The following is an 18913-nucleotide window of genomic DNA, read 5'->3' on the forward strand; positions in this document are numbered from 1 at the left end:
CCCTGCCACCAAACTCTAATGCTAGACCAGGCTGCCCAGAGCCCCATCTAACCTGGTCTTGAACACCTCCAGGGATGGGGCATCCACAGCCTCTCTGGGCAGCCTGTTCCAGCACCTCACCATTCTTGATAAGGAACTTCCCCTGATATCCAATCTAAATCATTCTCTTCTTTACACTTTGCAACCTTGCTTTTTGAACGCTTACCTCTCCAAATGCACCCCAGTTTGTCATGACCCAACATATGTAAAACAATAGTTTTACAAATGTTCTAGAAATTGGAATTTCAACTGCAATCTTTACTAAGACATGTTTACCCTCTGAAGTCAACAGCAATGGACTTAAAAAAAAAAAAAAAGATTAAATATTGACTGAGACATGGCACAAAGATATTTTTTGTACAATGATATGTTTGTAAGCAGTCAACTCAGTGGTTGATTAACATGATTAACATTTTTAAAAGTTGCTACCTGCCAGCTAGTCAATTGCATAATCTTACTACAATACAATTTTGAAGTAAAAATAGATAAATTTAAGCTACTAGGTTTGTCCTTAGATATACCTACATTGATCTTGATTCCACAGGTCATTCTATGGTCCAACATTAACAGAGATGTAATAATCTACTGTTGAGCTAATTCATTGCTGAGGTGAACAAATCTTACAGACATTACGAACCTCAGAAGATCCTATCTCCCAGCTTGAAAACTCTTGGGAGATTATGTGAAACATACATTGAGTGAACTAGTTATGGGATAGTGCAAAGCTGCAACACTAGCACTTTCCAGATGATGATGAATGATAAAAATGTAGCTTGGATCTTTAAACTACCAAAAAAATACTTCTGCTTCAGACTAGATATGCATAAGAGTAAGATGACCCTCCCAAGACAGAGAGAGTCTTTCTCTAAAAGCTTCCTCCCAATGATCAAATTGGACTCAGTGATCCTTGTTCCTTCTAACTCAGAATATTCTATGATTCTGTTAATTTGTAGAAACATCTAGCATGGGCATTGCTATTTTGATTGACAAACAGAATTTGACAAGGACTTTGTAGTGGAAGAAGAGAATATTTGGATCTAAAACTGAGAGGTTATATATGACATTGATGCAGCCAAAGGAATGGGTTAACAGTAGGTTATCTGGTACATCTCAAACATTAATTGCAAAGGGCAACCATTCCCTACAGAAATTTTAGGATTCCTAGGAGTTACCAGAACAATCATTTCTTGGTGTAATGTTTCTCATTATCTTTTTTATTAGTACTACTTTCTGGAAGGAATTATAAAATAATTTCCCATTAAAAATGTGAAGTAATATATTGTGGTGAGAGCTGAATGTCAGTGTAGGAAAGTTTAAAACACACACATAAAGGGTGTTCACAGAAATATCATACATATTCAAATCCAAAACAATATCTTCAGAAATACAAAATATATCCCGCTGCCTACTGTTGTAAGATCCAATATCCTGGGATCCCTGGGCAGAGAAATCATTTGGAGTCTGTTGTAGGTAACAAAATCACCACATGCTTCAAGGGTGATTGGATAGCAAGAAGTGTAAATATGGAGGCACGAACAAAGGAGAACAGCAAGGTGGTATTCCCCCTCTCAAAATACAGTGTAGCAGAGTCACAGAGAAGGCTGACTGGCTGTGTGTCTACCAGTAAACCATAAACCATGTAAACCATGAGCGTATGAGCTACCCATTAGCACCAAAGATGACTACTATAAAAAGGTCCATATAGAAATAGGTAATCTATCTTAAATTCTACATCATAATGGCTGCAACAAGCTGCCTATTGGAAATGGCTGCTAGCTTGCACTAGCCCTAAACCACACTCAGATGTGTGGCCCAAGCCAATCTACCTCATTGGCCCAGGCCAAAACCACACCAGGGCCTGCACTGACAATTTGACAGTAGGGCAACCGAGTTCAAGTGCCCAGGAGCATTTCCTGCTTAACTTACTACTACAGTTGTAACCTACATGTCGGGACTTGATATACGTGTTGGGAGGATAATGCTGAAAAATGGGAAAAGACTCAGAAGAGGGCCACAAAAGTAATTTGTTGTCTATAAAGCTTAGTGAGATGTTCAGAGAGCTCTATTCATTCAGTTTATTTAAGAGACCGAAAATATTGTTCATGATCTACAAGATTTCCTGCAGACAACTACTCTATACTGCAGGAGGAAAGAAGATGCTGATACCTAACTCTTTAAATGGGAGTTAGATAAGCTGTAAATAAGGCACATTATTAAGCATTAGGGAAAATAACTATAGAACAAATTAACAAGTCCTCTGATGGATTCTTCATCATGTGTGATCTTTAATATTTTTCTAAAAAACATCTCATGGATACAACAGATGCTTGGAGTCTCATAAGGAAACAGGATCTGACTTTGACTTGTGCTATAACTAAAAGCCAGGCTAAATAATAGTACTGGTACTTTTCAGATCCTGAATCTATGATCTGATGAAAAAAAATACTGCCAATACTTCTTACTTATAAGTGGGTAGATTTCCTAATAGATCTTGAAATAAAGAAGGAAAGAAGGAAAGAAAGAAGGAAGGAGAAGGAAAGAGTAGGAAAGATGTTTGTGTACTAGTTGTCCAAGCTAGGTAATTAAACAATTCCTTAAAGCTGTTCCTTTTATCCAGCCACCAGTTAAAGTAAAACTGTTGTGAAAAGATAAAGTCATTTTTTACATAGCTGTGCTGAAACTACCTAGTCTTATGGATACCAGTATGTTAGCTCAACCCTTTCTAGCTGTCTAAAGAAACCAAGATTCATGTTGCCTGCCACCCACTTTTCACTAAGAGCACTGGAATATCCTTGCCAAGGAATTCTGCAGGAATTTTGTCCAAGAGATGTTTGTGTATCCCAGCCCAATCCAAATGTAGCATGAGCTAATTGGCACACTCTGCCTAACCTCAGATATAAAAATACAGCCACATTATTGCTATATAAACACAATAGCTGAATTTGGATCTTCGTGATATGTTTTCTGCTTGGATAAGGAACCAATGACACAGACAGATGGGTTTCATTACAACATCAATTTATTCATGAAGCAAGGGTACAGAGGGGAATTCACTGGAGGAACAGAGCTTCTTACCAGCCTTGTTCTGTGTAGTGGTTGTTTTTCCTCTAATGTGAAGTGAGACAACTGGGGAGTCCTTTTGTTCCCAATGACCATTTCCCATTTTCTCGAACAGAATAAAGCTGCAAGCACTCCTTGTTGTCCTTTTCCAAGCTCCTATCCTGTCTCATGGCAAAGGGAAGAGCCCACACCTCTTCTATGTTTCAAGTCAGCAGCGACATGTGGGTATATTCTGCCCAGCCCCAATAACTTCTATTCCTCTTCAGGGACACCACCAAAGCCAGACATCTGTCAGAGTCACTGCAGGGTCCCATCCAGGCTCCTTGCAAAGGGTACTCTTCCTTGCTAAATCCCTACAAAGCACCTAAGGAGATCTCTGGGACCTCCTGGCACTGGACTGTTGGACAACCCCAAGTGCTGGCACAGTCCGCAGGCAGTGGGGTTGTAAGCAAAAGAATTTTGCAGAGGATTTTTCCTTACTGTGCCTTTGGCAGAATGTTTCCTGAACTTATTTGTTTTATAGTGGTCTGTAGCCTTTGTTGATTCTCCAATAGCAGACACTGAGGCAATGTTACAAAATATGTATTGACCGTCAGTGTTATTTGGAACAGCAAAACGAAAAAGTGAATGAATAACAGCTGAATATAGGTTGGCAAAAAGAACTTTGCTGGGTGACTTCCCAGTGAAAGCCTGGAAGAAATACAGCTTATACCCAAAAACCTTAAAATCTCAGCCCAGTTATGGAGTGCAGGAGGCAGCAGCAAAGCGTGGAGATCACTCTTCCATGAAGGAGAAGTGAGAGAAGAAAGCCTACAGACAAGCTATGGATGAGAGATTTACAGTGCAACACCATGGCCAGCAGAAAAGATGACGGCATATACAGAGAGGGGTAGCCAAAGCTGGGTCTCCCGTTATGAAATCATGGTGATGCTGAGGCACAGGGACAAGATGCCCAGGTGCAGTCAGAAAAAGTCAGCCCTCACTCGCGGGGCTGATATCTACTACACATGTCATACAGACCCACAGCAGTGTGCCCCCTTCCTGTTTTACAGCAAGACAGCTGCCCAGTCAAAATGTGCTTTTCCTCACAGTAAGAATTGCCTTTGTGTAAGCTTTTGCTAGGAAGATAGTGGGCTCATTCTAAGGCACACATTTCTCGGACAGAGTAATCATTTATCCCACTGCCCAAATTACCTCCACACCAGGAATCAGCTGGAAAAGTAAATATCCTGTCTGCAAAACTTCAAATATAAAAATGGGGTGGGGAAGGGAGGAAAATCTGGTAAAGCTTGTGGTTTCTGAATGGCTGGATTATATTAATCTGGTTACTGGGATTCCTCAGCTCGAAGAAACATCCCCCAGAGGGAGCGGTGCCTGCAGCACTGCCTCCTGGCTTGGCACACTTCTTGAGCATGCACGCTCCGTCCGGCACTTTGTAATGATGACAAAAGCCCCTGGAAATTGAAAGGAAATTAAGGCTGTAAATAGCTTTTAAAAATGAGGTTCTTCTGCACATTTACATTTTGTACTGGTAAAGATGTCAGGTTAATGATTCATTTAGAATAACAAACAGCCACCTCCGATGAAAAATTTTTAAAGATCTAATAATGCAGGTGGGTTTCATCTCCTTTTTTTCTACAGCTGTTGTTGCACAAAACTAAGCCAGGATTTATCTGCATAAGTATTGATGACTTTTGTAGTTAAGTGTAACCTACTCCGTCCATAATTAAATGTCTTAGTTAATACACAGAGGCATCACACACTTTGTATTATGTGACTTACAGTGCATAGGTAGTTTCAGTGTTTCTTCTTCCTCTTTCTCATTGCATTAGTGTGCAAGTAGGGAATTGCTTGATGCCTTCTAAGGTTTTATTATTGTGTAAGTTATTTATGATATTTTCTAGACAAAGTTTCAGATAAAATAAAATCTATACCATACTATAAAGAATTAACACCTCAGTATTAACTTAACATGCAATGCTTGATGTTTGTTAGTACCATGACTTGCTTCCAAGAGTCTTCAGGCACCCAGACTAGGTTACCTTGCACACCAGATGAGCCTAGTTGTACAGTAGAAGCTTTGCAGCATGCTTTTAAAGGCATTTTTAGCATAAATTTCTAATGCCAAACAAATCTGATCAAAACTCAATATAAAATTACCAGTGTGTCAGTTGGTAAACAAGCTCCAAAGGGCCCAGGCAGTGTGAATGAGCCACTGGACTAACTGCAGCACCGGAGCTGAGCTCCCTGCACGTGCACTGGAACCACATGGAGCAGCGCAGATCAGTGGCCAAACTTCATATTCCACAAAAAAACTCACCCTTTTCTGGGATGCAGGGATGTGGTGGTGAATTACACAGTACAAGTTACGTGGCTTCTCATGTGCATCCTCCACAAGGTCCCACATCACAGAAGATGGGAGTTTTGTGGTAGACAGGAGAGCAACCTCCATGGCCCCCACTATACAACCCAGTGCTGTGCCAGGTTTGGGAGAGCCACCACCTCATTATACAAAACACAGTCTGATAAGATGGGACTGCCACATTTGACACCATGTCCTTGAGATACTACATTTGTGGGCTCTCAGGGAATTCCAGGTCAGGCTTAACTCAGCAGCTAGAAGGCCAGGCTTTGAGCAGCCTCCCAGTTCCACAAGCTGAGGCAGGCTGGTGGATATCTGTGTGTTTGAGGCTGAGTTACTTATTGGCTTAAATATGTTTCTTAAGAGACTTGGATAAAGAAACTCTGATGGGGCCATACATTTGTGGACTAGGCAATGTTATATTTTATTCATGTTTATTGCATTCATTAATAAAAATGCCTCATTAAATGCATAAATGTATTTCCTCACCAATTATGTCTACCTTTTATATATATATTTATATATATTAATACAGAAAAGCAAGTAAGAACTGACATAAGATATTGCACTCTGTTGAATTCCCTCTATTTATCTAAAACATTTATTCATAAGTTCTTCTTTCACAAAGACTTTGTGAAGCTTTAAAACATTCAAGTTCATTCCTCTTCAAAAGAAAATCAGATTTCAAGATCTTCAGTAGAATGGAACATCTGAACCCCAGATCTAAATGCTGGTAATATAAATTCTGCAAATACAGTGCAATCATTCACAGTAGAGCTCCTTTAGCTCTGGGGAAATGAAGGAAATAATTTACAAAAACACACACATGAAAGCAAGCCCACATCTTAGTAAGTGTGTGAGTATATGAGGCAATGTCTCCCTTAACCTAATGAGGTTCAATAAGGCCAAGTGCAGGGTGCTGCACTTGGGTTGGGGTAATCCCAGGTATTTATACAAACTAGGGGAAGATCTCCTCAAGAGCAGCTCTGTGGAGAAGGATTTGGGGGTCCTGGTGGAAGAGAAGCTGGACATGAGCCAGCAGTGTGCTCTTGAAGCCTGGAAGGCCAACTGGAAGGCCAGCAGGAAGAGGGAGGTGATTGTCCCCCTCTACTCGGCTCTTGTGAGGCCCCATATGGAGTGCTGTGTCCAGGCCTGGGGCCCCAGCAAAAAAAAGGACGTGGAGCTCTTGGAACGGGTCCAGAGGAGGGCCATTAAGATGATCAGAGGGCTGGAGCACCTCTCCTATGAGGAGAGGTTGAGGAAATTGGGCTTGTTTAGCTTGGAGATAGAAGGCTCCTGAGAAACCTCACTGTGGCCTTCCAGTACTTGAAGGGAGCATATGAACAGGAGAGGGAACAGCTGTTTACGAGGGTGGATAGTGATAGGACAAGGGGGAATGGTTTTAAATGAGACCGGGGACGTTTAGGTTAGATATTAGGAGGAAGTTTTTCACACAGAGGGTGGTGACACACTGGAACAAGTTGCCCAAGGAGGTTGTGGATGCCCCATCCCTGGAGGCATTCAAGGCCAGGCTGGATGTGGCTCTGGGCAGCCTGGTCTGGTGGTTGGCGACCCTGCACATAGCAGGGGGTTGAAACCAGATGATCATTGTGGTCCTTTTCAACCCATGCCATTCTGTGATTCTATGATTCTACGATCTCGGGCTGAGCCCTGACCAGGAAAGATGCAAATTGCCCATCTTCATCCTACTGGTTAGCACCTTGTTAATATGGCTGGGAGAAGGTCTGTATTTCCCCTAGTCTAAGTATAAATTATTGTTGAGATGCATTTCCAGTATTGTTGTAGTCATGTCCAGTTAAAGACATAAGAGACAAGTTGTGTAGGGAGAAAGGACTGACCCTACTGAAAAGGACTTGGGGATATAGTGGATGGCAAGCTGGACATGAGCCAGCAATGTGCCCTCATGGCCCAGAAAGCCAACTGAATCCTGGGCTGTATCAAATGAAGCATGGCCAGTGGGTGGAGGAAGGTGATCCTGCCTTTTTATAGTGTACTGATGAGACCTCATCTGGAGCACTGTGTCAAGATGTGGAGACTTCAGTACAGGAGAGATGTGGACCTATTGAAATGTGTCCAGAGGAGGGCCACAAAAATGATCAAAGTGATTGAAACACATCCCTTACAAGGACAGGCTGAGAGAGCTGGGGCTGTTCAGCCTGGAGAAGGCTCCAGGAAGACCTGAGAGCAGCCTTTCAGAGTCTAAAGGGAGCCAGAAAGAAAGAAGGAAGGAGACAATCTTTAGCTGGGTTTGTTGCGACAGGACAGGAGGAAATCAGACAGTCAGTCTTCAGACTAAAAGAGGGAGATTTAGATAGGTCATAAGGAAGAAGTTTTTTATAATAATGATGCCACAGCTTGGCCAGAGAGGTGGTGGATGTTCTGTCCCTGGAAACATCCAACATCAGGCTGGATGGAGCTCTGAGCAACCTGACTGAGCTGTGTGTGTCTCTGTTCACTGAAAGGGAGTGGAACCACATGGCCTTTAAGAGTCCCTTCCAATTTGATTCGATGATTCTATGATTCTATTCTATGAAGAGAGAATATAATTTGTTAGAGCTCTAGATTATCTGATTTGATCCCACAGAATCCTTAGGAAATCAACCACTTGGTGTAGCTTTCCAAGCATGTGAGGGAATGTGAGCCCTTACTGCACTCCTCTTATGGACAGGGACTGGGCTTTGGGAAACAACTTGTAAGAAAGGAGTTGTGGTGAGTTTACCACAGGAGCTGCTAACACCTGACTTTCAGCCCCATGGTTTAGCAGAAGCCTTTACAGACATCTTTAAAAACAAACAAACAAACAACAACAACAACAAAAACTTAAGGCTTCCTTCCCTCAGCAGGTTTCAGAAACAATGAAATTCAGGTGTGTCAGCAGCAGCATTGAAACCTACAGGGCACCCACGATTGGCCCTCCCTCCCCAGGTTTGACAGAGCCTGACGACATCTTCCCTGGAGCCTCCAGCCAAATGTATCAACCGCTGAAGCTTTAGGGGAAAGTCGTGGACGTTGTAGAGCTGAATGTGGTGATGTTATGTGCTTGGACATGTCTGTCTGCATTGATTGTGCTTCTGGGCAGCTATTCCCCATACGGGCTGTTATTCAAAATAACTGACAGATTTTAGACCTCCAGACTGTATTTTTTATTTTTTTTTTTAATTTAATCTAAAGTTATGCAATATACCACTAAATGATGCTTAATGGAGAAATGGAAAAAAAATGCACTTAAAAGCATCTGCTGTGTGCCATTAGCAATTACATTTCAGATTTACATGTAGTGAGTCAAATTTTCCTCAATTGAACCTGACTGGTGGTTAATGAAACTGCAGCTGTGTTGGTCATGTAAGTTTAAATGCATTTGTGAGGCTCAAAGAGCTAAGGAGCAAAGTCTTCCCTTGTTATCTGCATTTCCAAGAAGAGCACAGATACCTCAGTGGGAAGACCTGGTGAACTGATGGATAAAGCTCAGGTGGAGAGAAGATTCACTGCCTTATCCCCAAGGCTTACAAGAATCTTTTCAGCCCATGTACAACAAATTTAGGGAGAGGTTTGTCTTTGCTTCCTTCCTTTACAGACTCAGCACTACAGAGCTGAATTCACAAGCCAAATGCACTTACCCCCCTAGGTGTATTTTTCTTTTCAAGTTATAATCTTTCATCGCTTTATACTTTATTACAAATTAAAATTACCTAAATCAGAAAATTGTCTTCATGTTGGACATTCTCCTGCCTGATTTAAAGCAATTCGGGTATAGCTTTATTAGCATTCTGTGAATCACTTTGTTGTGTAGCAGACTGCAAAAAGAGCCGTCTGAAGGAGGCATTAATAATAATAAAGTTGATGGTGTTATGTGATAGTAAAAGGTGGTTTAAGCGATGTTATTTGGGATAATTATAATTAGTGGCAGTCCTTTAAAGTTTCCGGCATGTGTTTTGTAAGAGAAGAAATGTTAAGCCTAGTATCCTGGCCAGCTTCCAGCACAAGCAATTACATCCTCCCCACAGTAGTTAAAAATCCCTTGTTGCTTCAATTAGATGTGATATTCTTCAGTTGCTCTCTGAAAGCTGTTCAGTTGTGTTACTGGTGCTATTATACGGCTGTTGTGTTTCAGACAAGAGGTCCCAGTATTTTAGTTATAAATGAAGTGTTCCCTGCATGTAAAAGGCTTCTGTCGAGAGGGCTCTGAGCATCGTATAAATCAATAAACACCAGACACACTTGTATTGTACACTGACTTGAGGGCAGGAATAAAAAAAGCAAAAGGGAAGAATGGTTCCAGAAGAAGGGTAGCGCCAGGATATGAATAAAACGTGCACATCTACCTGCATGCAGGGTACAGAGAGGGAAAAAAGGGCAAGAGAAGTAGCAATGAGATTGGTCTGGAGGAGAAAAACATAGTTCAGAAAAACCGATTCAGCACTGCATCGTCCAGATAGTATCCAAAGGGAGCTTAGTCCCGCTAATCTCAGACACTGAAATAGAAACAGCTAGTCTCTGGACTGCCTCTGTAATAAGTGACAGAGAGAAGAGAACTTCAAAAAGCGACATGAACTGATGTAAACCTCTTGTACTGCTATAAGATTCCTTATGTCCGTTGATTTCTTGCATGGGCAATTAAAACCTTGCTACCAGTTAAAAGTCCTTCATATCTACGGTTAGATAGTACGTTCCTCCATTTCCAAACAGCTGGAAAAACTTTCCCATAACCTAAACAGTTTTTGAATACCCATCCCATATCGTATGGGTATTTTTGCAGAAAAATAATGATGTAACTACATCCCAAGAAGAGATTTCCACACAGATAACAACTAGTTATAGCCAAGACAAGAAAAAGTAGAAGTCACTAGAGATAAAATACCAATGAACATCTCTGTCATGTCTTGGCAAATTAGATCACCCTACTGTATAACCTGAACATTTGTCCAGATCTTTCTTCTACCTACCTTTCTACTTGTACTATTTTTGCATACTATCTGATTTCCATACTTAGAAGTATGTAGTTATGGTTTTGGATCATAGGTGGGAGTAGGAAAGAACACTACCAGAATATCTTCCATGTTCTCTAGTTTATCACTAGAGATGGGAGAGGGTCATTAGGATTTTTTTATTTTTATTTTTATAAAATGGGATGCTGTGGCAGGAAGGCTGCTGATGTGCCTATTATAAACAATCCCCACCCTCACTACCTCGTCCTTCTCTGGCTCTGTTCCCCTAATAACTCTCACCCACATTGGGTATGCCAGTGATGACCATCCTTTGTTGCTAGGTAATCTCACTATTATTTGAATTTTCTGCCTCAGACACTGGTGTGACCCATCAAATATCCTTGTTTTACAATTAGCTGTAAGCCTTTTCCCCAACCATCTGCTTAGTACTGCAATCCCATCTGAAAGAAAAACTGCTATAGAGGGCAAGCAGATCTCAAAACCGTGACTTTATTATACATTAAAAAAAGGGGGGGGGAAGACAAGTGATGGTAAGAAAAGCTCCAGTTTATCTACATATTTTAATGATACAGACAAGATAAAAAGAAAATGGCTTGCACTAGGTCTCTTTCTCATCACATTTTGAGTAGAAAAAAACGGATCTTCTGCTCCTACAGCTGCAGAAATAGGCAATTATTTGAAACCAGAGGAAGATGAAGGAGGACATTAACGCAGAAAGAACAGGACACTATAACATATCCCTGAAGTTCCTTTATCTATTCATTCCAATATGAACTCTTATGCTGTGGTCAATAGGGTGTTGAATGGTGTGGAACAAATGATAAATCACTGATGTAACTTCAAAGATATCTTCTGCAAATGGTACCTAGTCTACACCTGGCAGAGAAAAGAGATGAATCTACTTTAAATTTACGTAACAGTGGCAAAGAATGAAGAGAAATTAGATGGAAAAGAGCATTGGAAGAGAATATGGAGATGATTTTTAAGAAACTGATTGCCCACCTTTTCTGCAGGGCAGTAATGTCTACAGGGGGTTTCTGTGCCTGTAAGACAGGGTCCAACCATCCCTTTAGCTGACAAATCTGTCTAGGACATGACGCATCTCCAGAGAAATAGAGAAACAACAGGCATTCCTGGAGCAGGACCTGTTGCTATCGTAGACAGTGGTAAGTAGATGTATGATTTTGTATTATGTTTTCCTTGAACTTGGCTGGGAGTTGAAACTCATGATCAGAGGAGACATAGTGGTGATAATGAATCCTGCAGAAGATGAAGAAACAGGTGGGCTGTGCCAAAAGCCAATATTTTCAGTTCTCTGTGCTATTAGCTACATAGGAAAGTTGTGCCTCCACTACAGAAAACTCATGTGGATTAGTGATAAACTACAGCAGCAGCGTTACATTCAATAATTAATAAGAAACACATTTGACACCAGAGAGTAGAATGGGAATTGGGAAGAAAGCTTTCCTGAGGAATCAGCCACTTCCTGAGAGACAGCATCACTAAATGGTAGCAAAGCTCACTAACTACCCATACTTCTGCAGAGTGAAAAAAATGTGAGATTAAAACCTCCATCTGGGTAGCAACAGAAGCTTTGAATCCCGCCTGGTTGCACCCATACAGCAGCAGCACAACCAAAACAAGGCAGAAGAGAGTGTATGGGGGAAGGTGGCTTTAGTTTGCTTTCAGGTCTTACTGCTCTGGTCTGCTGGCAATAAACAGTAAGTTACATTAATCTTCCCTGTGCTGAGTCTGCTTTGCCCATGACAGTAACTGGTGAGTGATCTGTTTTTCCTTATCACAACCTGTGAGCTTTTTTCACAGTATTTCCTATCTTGTGCTGATGAGGGGGTGTGAGATTGCAGCTGGGTGGTGCGTGGCTACCTACTGGTGTTAAACCACAACAGCAGATGGCATTCTAACAAGTGGGACTAGTTGTCTCTGTACCAGTATGTACTGCTGAGGTTTCAGGAAGTCCTGGCTAACTGATTTATAGGACATTCATTGTGGCTGATGGATATAACTCTGAATTGTGAAGAAATGAATAGTAAACAATAACAGTCTGATTGCATATCCTGCATTTCCTGTTGTATTCAGATGCAGCTTCTTCTATCCTGGGCTTTCTGTAGCCCTTGATATATCACTCTCAGAAATAACCTTAGCAGTGTTCAAATGCAAGCAGAGATTATGAGATATCAATGAAAAGAAAGTTCAAACCAAAGGGAAAAAGGAAGGGAAGGATTTTATACCTGGAAAACATGAGGAACACAGCCGTGGGACAGAAGGAAGGGAGATGGTTTAGCAAATAGAAGTAGACTCTACCGTGCTTCTTACACCATCTCATATCCATTAATTCAAGATTTGGCCTTTGGCAGTACTAGTTTGGTCTAGAAAATGTATGTGGCTGTAGGGTTTGACTGAAGGTAAGGCCTACAGAAGCAAGAGCAGAAAGCTCTGTCCCCAGCTGTGAATAGTGTTAACCCCGTCTGTGTTCTCCATGGATGACCAGGCAGCCCTGCTTCCTCCAGTGTGTTCCTTCTGTCAGCCTACCACAGAGTATCCAGACAGCAGCACAAGGTGCACACCTGGTCTGGCCTTTGTTCTCTGGTTTCAACCACTGGTTTCTGTTCTCCTCAGGCAAGAGAATGAAAGCAATCACCTACGTCTCCCCAGCTGTGTTCCTTCCCTGGGCTATTTCAGGACAATTGGCCAGTAGCATCTCTCTGCTGCCTTGGCTAGTTCTGCAGGCAGCAGTTTTTCTGCAAAGGCTCCACACCAGTGCAGCACACCTCTGATTCACTACCTAAGCATGTGTTACAGACATGCAGGGATGACACAGCTAACTCTGGATGCTTCGGGGTGGTTTGGCTCCCAGCATGGACAGAGCTGGACTCCAGACTGACCCTTCCATCACCAAAAAGCCCATCTATCTCAGGACCACTATGGGGAGCAATAGAGCAATCTGTTAAGCCACACTAAAGTGTGTGAGCTACAATACACAAATTAAGGTTGGATGAATGACTGGTGAGGATCAGGAAGTACAGATCCAGACTAGTTTCACTTGAACATAGGCTTTTTCTGGTCAGACCATCATCATAGATATGATGATTTGTGATTTTGAGACAGATAACTTGGTAACAGACAGAAAACTGCTTTACAGTATAGCTTCATTACATGTAAGAGGGATAGATTTGGTGTTTGGGATAAGCTAGGACAGATGGGCCCATGCACTTTACTCAGTCCAGTTTAAGTTACCGTAATGCTCAGCTGCAAGACCTATGAGTTAGCTGCAGGACTGAAAGATGAGTGTCACTGGCTCTGTCCGACAGGCTTGCATGCTACATAGGTTTAAGAATAATTTGACCCAATGGAGGATCATTTGTGTGTGCATAGGTTACAGTTTGGGTTAGATTCATTAGTAAAATGAAATCTATAGAGGCGCTCGGCAAGAATTGTTTTCTTAAGGTTGATATTGTCATTACTGAATCATAGAATGATTGAGGCTGAAAACATCTGATCTAGCCCTTGTTCAAGCAGAGACGCTCAGAGTAGGTTGCTCATTTCCAAGTCCAGGGAGCTTTTGGAGATCTCCAAGAAAGGAGAGTCCACAGCCTTTTTGGGCAGCCTGTGCTAGTGCTCAATCATCCACATCATAGTAAAGAGGTATTTTCTGATATTCAGATGGAACCTCTTGTGTTCCAGTTTCTGTTTCACATCTTTCATCTTAAATCTAGCGAGAGGCTGGGGTGAAACTTTTTCACGTCTCTGACCTCAGTGATTGTGGTTTTAAGTAGCTTGTGTTTCTCTTCTCTTATGGTGATGGATTGCAATTCAATTTCTATGTCACTTCTTCAGTAAAGCTGAGAAAATCCTGTATTCAGGAAAATTCATTCTCCAAGTAGCGCAGTTAAGAAGATCATGACCTTAAATCTATTCATTAGCTTAAATTGTCAACAATTTTCCGTAGCAATTGATACCTTGACCCACAAGTGGTCAGGAACTGTCAACATGTGCAATGTGAGGTTAGCACTTAGTGAATTACAGCAGCTGAACTTCTAGAGGATTTCTTCTTTCTCCTGTGCAGAAAGCATCCACTGGTTTGAGAGAGACTTCCTAAGGCTTACCATTCGCTTCATCTGAAACAAGAGCATTCTGCCAAAAGAGTTCTCAAAGCAGAAAGATTACTTCCAAGCCTAAAATATCGATGAGGACACCTCTAGTTTGTAACAAATCATCACAACTGGAAGTATAAAAGCTGAAAAGCAAGATTCATATATTGTAACGTAAAATAGAAAGTAATTTTGTACTACTGAAACATGAATTCACTAGGATCTTACATGTAAGGGTGTCAGCAGATGAACAGCTGAGAATATTCTAAATAGAAATGTTTTATTTGGGGTGAGCTTTAACTCACAGTAGAGTTTGAATGATTGTAGGACTGTAGGACTGTATTGGTTGGTTGTAGGACTGGTTGGTCTCGATGATCTCTAGAGGTCCCTTCCAACCCCTACAATTCTGTGATTCTGTGATTAGGTACAAAGAGGAAAGATACCTGAGAAATAGTATGTGACTATATCCAGCTAAGGAGCATTTCATATCAGAATTAATTACTTTTGTGGTTTACATTCACTGATTGCCATATATTCTCAGGAGTCAGTAACTGCTTTTTAAGATCACTTCCAAGTTAATGGCATTCCTCACTGTATGCTTTCTTCCATGTTTTTTCTCTCTTTTTTTTTTCCTCCTGCATGCTTGAAAAGAAGGAGTTGCTGCTATTAAGACATTTGGCAATGGCCATGTTATTTAATCAGGAGAGCTGCTGGATAAAAAAGCCTTATTTTGAAATTGATATCTTCTCTTCTTTCCAGTCTCACTTCTAATGTTCAGGTCAGACAAGTGAAAATCAAACTTTGTTATTGTCAGGATGCACAACAACACCGATGGACCAGGATCTGGTCTCCTTTAGAAGGCCTTCCAAATATAGACTGATAAATCTGGGCATTTTTCTCAAGTGTAAATTGGTTTGGGATTGATTACTTTGACTGGCACCACCCACCTGGACTCCACAACTTGCTGTGAAGCTGTGTTCATCCTCTCTTACAGACATCCTCTGAAATCTCTCTGCTTTCTAAACTGTAGCACTGATGTAGAAAGGGCATGAATACTAATGTGGGCTCTTCTGTAGCTTAAGTCTGTTCTTCCTTAGGCTATGGAAGCATTTTGTATATGAAAATAATAGACTGCAAACATTACATGTATTCTGACAGCTGTAAAACCACATTTCATAAATATGGAATTTTCATAATTCGTATATCTTTTTGCCTCCTCCTATCTATACACGTTTTGCCTTTTAATAGCAAAATGGGATCTGAGTCTCTATAAAAGCACAGCTCACCTAATGCTCTGTGGCAGGACAGCATATGACATATTCAGTAAGCACACACATAACTACTCCCTTGGCATAGAGTGCAACAGAACTCTAAGGCATAGATAAGGTTAAATTACTTTAATGGCAAGTGGAAAAATATCTAACAGGGAACTAATCTAAAGTGATGGTTTGTCTCTTGCACAGTGAGAAGGATATTTAATTATTGCATGCATAACTGTATGCTTTTCTTATCTGATATAAGAAGTAAATTCCCTTTGACTAGAAAAACTCCAAAGTCCATCTCCAGGCAATCGCAGACAACTCGGAGGGAAAATCTGGCCCTCACTGTGGGAGGGGAATAACCTGCCTGATTCTCTATGCTTGGGGAGCACACATAAAGGAAGTGTCTCCCTAAGAGGCAGCCATTCTCTTACATTTCTAGAAATGTTGATGCTTAGGCATTATGTTGTAATAGGGCACAAAGATGTGCAGATTTCTTAGCAAGGTTCAGGGTTCATGCCTGATGCTAGAAATAAATAGAAAAGCACTATAAAACATTCTCATCACTCTTAATGACTCCTCTGCATTTTTAAAGAATTGTTTCAGTTCTGAATGTACTGTTAACGTATTGATAATGAGATAATATAGATCACGTTTTCAAACAAAAAAAAAACAAAAAAAGGACTCTGCACATAACATCTCCCTGAACAAAATTCCTTTCATCTGTAGATCAGATAGACTAAGTCGCCTATATACCTGCCTTGAGGGCATTTTCTATTTAGTGACATTGCTTGAGTTAAATGTTATGATGCAACTTAGTGCAAAGGTCAGTATATATGAGTCCGTGGTTCTCACTGAATTAAGATTTCTGAACAAGCAAATGTGTAGTTATCTCACACAGTCTCACTATGCACGTCTCTGGCAGTAAGAAGTAAACTCTTCTAAAAATAAGTTTCCACAGTTACAGCCATCAAAAGAATATATGGAAAAACAAATTATCTTCCTTCTGCCTAACAAGAGAGGAGTCACACCAAAGTGTGGCACCCAACCACCATACACACCTGGAGTTCCATGTATAGAAGTACATCTGCCACAAACATCACTGAAATACTCCCTTTAATGTATTTCTTAATCATGTAAGAACTGACAGGGCCCAGGGATTTCAGTTGTTATGGAATGCCTAAGCCTTTTACATAATATGGTCAGAGATGAATGTTTCATCTAAGTTATGCTAAGCCAGAAATATATAGTTTAAGAATTAATTACAGACTTTTTTCATTTCTACCCCCAAAAAATGGCATTATACCACATTGCTAATACCCTTTTGGATGCATTAGAAGTCTGAAAATATAAAATTTGTACCACTTAGCCCATAAGTGCTTGATCATTAGAACAGACAGCAATCACAGGGGCAACCACCTACATGAAGCAGCTGGTGGACACTGCATCAGAAACTCCCTCTGTCATCCTTATAATGGAATAGTGTTTCAAATTAGGCTTTTTTTCTTTAATCCATTTGCTCAGATGCTTTATTCTTTGCTACACATAGGATGCAGTGTTACTCTTAGTCCCAGGGCTGTTCACCTGAGGACCCCAGCTCACACACCAGACAACAGCTTTCTTGGTAAATTTTCCCCTTTTAATAACCTACTGAAATACACAAACCTAGAGATCAACGTGGAAGAAAACCTGAGTATTCTGCCCTGTAAAAACCACGGGCACAGAAAATTTATTAGAGGGGTATGGAAATTACATAACTGCTTTTAGTAGCTCTAAACTGGCTGTAAAAGTATTACAGGATAAAGCTGTGCATGACTCACTGCCGTAAGGATTTAGTACTCCACTGAAATTATCCACTCATTTAATTCAACCACCTGAAGTAAATTCTAGGGTTCATTCTTAACACCTGAGGCATCTGTATGACTTGACATGCATCAGAACTTGAAAGTTTCAGGTTAGCACCACAGGAGTGCCTAGAGTCATAGAATCACAGAATGGTTTGGGTTGGAAGGGACCTCACAGCCCACCCAGCCCCAGCCCCCTGCCATGGGCAGGGCTGCCCCTCACCAGCTCAGGCTGCTCAGGCCCCCATCCAACCTGACCTTGAATGACTCTATGGATAGGGCACCACAGTTTCTCTGGGCAGCTATGCCAGCACTTCACCACCCTCTGAGTAAAAAAAGAAAAATCCTAACATCTAACCTAGACCTATCCTCTTTTAGTTTAAAGCCATTCTTCTTTGTTCTGTCACTATCAGACCATGGAAAATGTTGGTCCTCCTCCTACATATAAGCTCCCTTCAAGTACTGGAAGGCCACAGTGAGGTCTCCCTGGAACCTTCTCTCCCCTAGACTGAACAAGCCCAGCTCGCTCAACCTTTCCTCATAGGAGAAATGCTCCAACAGCTCCACATCCTTTTCGTACTGGGGTTCCCAGGTCTGGACACAGTATTCCAGATGGGGCTTCACAAGGGCAGAGCAGAGTGAGACAATCACCTCCCTCTCCCTGCTGGCCATCCCTCTTTTGATGCAGCCCAGGATACTGTTTGCCTTCTGGGCTGCAAGAGTACACTGCTGGCTCATATGCAGCTTTTCCCAAGTCCTTCTCTGCAGAGCTGCTCTCAGTGAGTTCTTCTCCCAGTCTGTACGCGTAGTATCCAGGATTGCCTCAACCCAACTGCAACACCTTGCACTTGGTCTTGTTAAATCTCATTAGATTCACTTGTGCCATCTCTTAGAACATGTCCAGGTCCCTCTGGATGGTGTCCCTCCCTTCTGTTGTATCAACTGCACTGCTCAGCTTAGCAAACATGCTGAGGGTATATACTGCCTATGTCATTGATAAAGATGCTGAAAAGCACCAGTCCTAAGATGGACCCCTGGGAAACACCATTTGTCACCAGCCTGCACCTGGACATAGAGCCATTGACAACAGCTGTCTGGCTATGACTATCCAACCAATTCCTTATCCACCTAATAGTCCAACCTTCAAATCCATATCTCTCAGAGATAAGGATGTGGCATGGGACCATGTCAAAAGCCTTGCACAGGTCCACGTAGATGACATCAGTTGCCCTTCCTTTGTCCACCAATGCTGTCACTCCATCTTAGGAGATCA

Source organism: Meleagris gallopavo, chromosome 1 (assembly GCF_000146605.3).
Source record: "Meleagris gallopavo isolate NT-WF06-2002-E0010 breed Aviagen turkey brand Nicholas breeding stock chromosome 1, Turkey_5.1, whole genome shotgun sequence".
Classification (NCBI taxonomy): domain Eukaryota; kingdom Metazoa; phylum Chordata; class Aves; order Galliformes; family Phasianidae; genus Meleagris; species Meleagris gallopavo.